At 39.9% G+C, this 4,293-nt stretch overlaps 1 pseudogene; it reads right to left on the bottom strand.

Moving 5' to 3' along the window:
* Positions 1–1,457: 1,457 nt before the first annotated feature.
* LOC129350706 (uncharacterized) lies at positions 1,458–2,625 on the bottom strand (annotated as a pseudogene).
* Positions 2,626–4,293: the final 1,668 nt, after the last annotated feature.

Here is a 4,293-nt window from a genome sequence, read left to right as displayed (position 1 = left end):
CCAGGTACTCCAACTTCCTCCCACAATTCAAAAACATACTGAGGTTAACTGGTAATTCTAAATTGTCCAGAGGTGTGAGTGTGATTGTTTGTTTCTATATGTAGCCCTGTGATAGACTGGTGACCTGTCCAGAGTGTCCCCTGCCTTCACCCTAAGTCAGCTGGGATAGACTCCAGCCCCCTACTACCCTAATGAAGATTAAGTGGTGTATAGATAATGGATGGATGAATAATTTCTCGGCTTACCTTGCATTAGCATCATTACAGCTACCTGTCCTCTCCACAAAAAGCAGAGGATCAGTCAGAAGCTGATTTACTCATTTGTTCAGTGTCTTGACTTGTCTTGAGCACGGAAACTAAAGTCTTGATTGTGCTCCTTTGCAGATGCGCACCTGGACAGCTGGGGGCATCGATGTATGTGTAGGTCCAGTCTTATGTTATTATAATGCATTTCTGGAACACAGTAGTCCACTTGGAGAACGTCCCCCACATGTGCAGTATGTTCCATTGATGTATTCTACACATGTTCACTAGTGTTCTTGGGGTTGAGTAGTTGGGGACTTTGAGAGATGATGAAATTTATGTCACGTGGACCCTTCTGTACACGCAGAAAACACTTAAAATGTCAGATAACAGTGATTTTTCATTGCTGACCAACTAATCGAAAAAAGAGATGGTCCGGACATTAGTCTAGGAATTTCTTTTTTCTTACAGTAACTTGAACGCTAGACAACTGAAAGGGATGTTAACATTTTATCCACAGCACTGGATAATGCTACATTAGCTTCCCATTTTATAAACCTGAGCATCATGCACACATTTTTATACTTGGTCTCAGCTGCTATTCCACACCTTCTTATCCAACTTTACTCTATTTTCATTTGTTCATATCTAATTTTATCTGTAATTTGGGCTACTTTTGCTAGTCAGTAATGGCTGCTGGTCAGTAAGTACGAGTTTGTATTAAAGTATAGTAGTTAATTTACTTATTTGTTCATCTTTCGCTCTTAACTTTTAGTTTTCATTTGTTAAAGAAAAATGTCACATTTCCTCTCGTTTATTTTTCATTTATGTCTCACTTTTGACATCGAAAAACATCAACAAATATTTTTATTGATAGTCTCTGTTGACAAGTTAAGCTCAGGTTGAAATAGCAGCTAGCTTACAGCCAACAAACAATTAGCACATCAGCTGTTTTGCATCCAAAGATGACATTTAAGAAAATGACGCAAGGTGAAAAGGAGCATAGTTCTACCTTTCACTACAATTCTACAGCATTTCTACAATTTAATTTAGCAGATGGTTTTATCCACAGTGATATACATCTGAGAGTAGATACAACACAAGCAAGGATCTAGTCAGGAGAAAACAACCTGGATGAATGCCATAAAACAAGTTCAAGTGTGATAATAGGACTGTGGTGTCTACAGGCAGTGCAGATGTAATAGGATGTTTCTGTCAAGTACAAAAGTGTTCAGTGAAGAGCTTGTTGTTTTGTCTTTTCTTAAAGATTGAGAGAGATTCCGCATATCGAACAGAGTTTGGTAACTCATTCAACCACCACTTGGGAACCACAGAGGAGAAGAGTCTAGCTATTGACCGGCCTGGTTGTGGTGGTTGAATCAGGTGCCTTTTGTTGGCCAAGAGTAGTGAGCAGGAGGGAGTGCAGACCTGAATGAGAGAGTTCAGGTAGAGAGAGCTGTTTTCATGGTAGTTTTGAATGCAAGTGTCAGAGTTTTGAATTTCATGGGGGCAGCAACTGGAAGCCAGTGAAGCGATCTGAACAGCGGGGTGACATGCTGTTTTTGGCTGGTTAAAAACCAGACGTGGTGCTGCATTCTGGATCATCTGCAGAGGTTTGACCGTACATGTGGGGAGGCCTGCAAGTAAGGAGTCGCAGTAGTCGATGCGTGACATTACGAGAGCCTGTACCAGGAGTTGTGCTGCATGTTCAGACAGGAAGGGTCTGATCTTCCTGATGTTGTACAGGGCGAAGCAACATGACCGAGAAACAGAGGCCATATGAGCCTTGAAGGTTATTTGGTCATCGATCATGACACCCAGGTTTCTGGCAGACTCTGTGGGTTTGAGTTGGGTTGATTCGAGTTGGACTACATTTTCACTCCTAATAATCACCTTTAATTTACATCTCACTCATGGCTTTGCTACCACTGCTGTGTCTGTGTCATATGGATGAACCTTTTTTATATATGAATAAATAAATAAATTAATTAATTAATTCATATGTATATGTAAATGCATACACTACTGTTCAAAAGTTTGCGGTCACCCAGGCAATTTCATTCTTTCCATGAAAACTCACACTTTTATTTATGTACTAACATAATTGCACAAGGGTTTTCTAATCATCAATTAGCCTTTCAGCACAATTAGCTAACACAATGAAGCATTAGAACACAGGAGTGATGGTTGCTGGAAATGTTCCTCTGTACCACTATGTAGATATTCCATTGAAAATCAGCTGTTTCCAGCTACAATAGTCATTTACCACATTAACAATGTCTAGACTGTATTTCTGATTCATTTAATGTTATCTTCATTGAAAAACCCTCGCACAGTCATTTTTTTCCCCCCATTCATGTATCTGTGTTGAAAGCTACGTCATTATGACCACATTTGCTCTATTTTTACTCTTGTCCTTTCCTTTTGGTGCTATCTGCTCCTACAAACACCAGGTTTCCTCAGAAGCATCACACAGTGTGATATTGTCTTCAAGTGTCCGTTGTCTTGAACACACAGATGTGTTTCAGAACAACAAGCCGTCCTTTTGAAAGCAGACTGATTCACAGTCTGAGTGACTCAACGCTGATGCTTCAGCTGGCTTTGAGAAACACTCTGCCACAGATCCCTGGTGTGGAGGCTGAACATTGGACTCCTCCTCCGCATGGACTTGTTTATTTGTCATCCCACAATGCACTGGGAAATAGGAGACAGGAGAGGGGGGTGGGGTTGTTTAGAAAAACAACAGCAGGGATCCTTCAGCCAAATGGACATGTTTACTTTGGGATGTTTCCTCATCAGTCACTGTAATGAGAACAACATCAAAAAATAGAGCATTTTCTTCTGGGGCCTCTGTACAACAGACAGTCAAACTCTGACAGTATAATCTAGCTGGTTTTCCAAATATCCTCTGTCGGTCTGGGAATAGAGTGCAGCAGTGGACGCTGACTGATAAGATAATATTCTCTGTTAAATGATGAATTATTAAACATCGCCTATATCTGTTAGAGACCTGAACACTCCTCCTGTTTGACCTCTGTGGGGTCTTTTCTCTTGTTTATAGCAACAAAAGCTCCAACATTCTGAGTGGACTTGAGTACACAATATACCCAGCTGACATTCATGTCTTCACTGACTTCATTTCGCTGATATTTAAAGTAACACAGCTAGACTTAGATTCTCTAAATACGTAGTGATCCCACACATTACAACCACTTACCCCCAATTCTAACTGAACAAAACAAAGCAACCAAAGTGAATGCGGGCAGCTTGTAAAAACCATCCAGAGCACTGTCAGCTTCCGTTTTGACTGTGTGAGGCTGAGTCCCCAAAGGAAATGTGTGTATTAATAACTCCTGTTCCTCATCATTATCACCCTGGTGAAAACAAGAGCAGCAACGGCGTCATGAAAATACGCCCTTCAGGATGATTCACTCACATACTAATTGTGGAACAAAGCCTGTAAACAGGGAGAGCGGTGGATATTTTCTCAGTGCTGTTGTCTTGGTAGAGGTATGTTGTGAACACATGAAAGTCTGGAGAACTTGATGTGAGCAGTACAGAACCACAAGCCCTTTGGTGATGGCCTTGATTTTGTTTTTAAACACGCATATATGACATCAATTTTCATATGAGTAATTATTAAAATGACAGTTTAATGCTTAATATACACTACCATTCAAAGAATTTGGGGTCACCCAGACAAGTTCATTCTTTCCATGAAAACTCACACTTTTATTCATGTACTAACATAATTGCACAAGGGTTTTCTATTCATCAGTTAGCCTTTCAACACCATTAGCTAACACAATGTACCAATAGAACACAGGAGTGATGGTTGCTGGAAATGGGCCTCCATATCCCTATGTAGATATTCCATTAGAAATCTGTTGTTTCCAGCTAGAATAGTCATTTACCACATTAACAATGTCTAGACTGTATTTCTGATTAATTTAATGTTATTTCCATTGGAAAAAAAATGCTTTTCTTTCAAAAATAAAGGCATTTCTAAATGACCCCAAACTTTTGACTGGTAGTGTATATACTGGATATA

This window comes from Amphiprion ocellaris, chromosome 15, assembly GCF_022539595.1.
Source record: "Amphiprion ocellaris isolate individual 3 ecotype Okinawa chromosome 15, ASM2253959v1, whole genome shotgun sequence".
NCBI classification, from domain to species: Eukaryota; Metazoa; Chordata; class Actinopteri; family Pomacentridae; genus Amphiprion; species Amphiprion ocellaris.
Note: the sequence above shows the minus strand (reverse complement) of the source record. Positions and strands in the feature narration are given on the sequence as shown.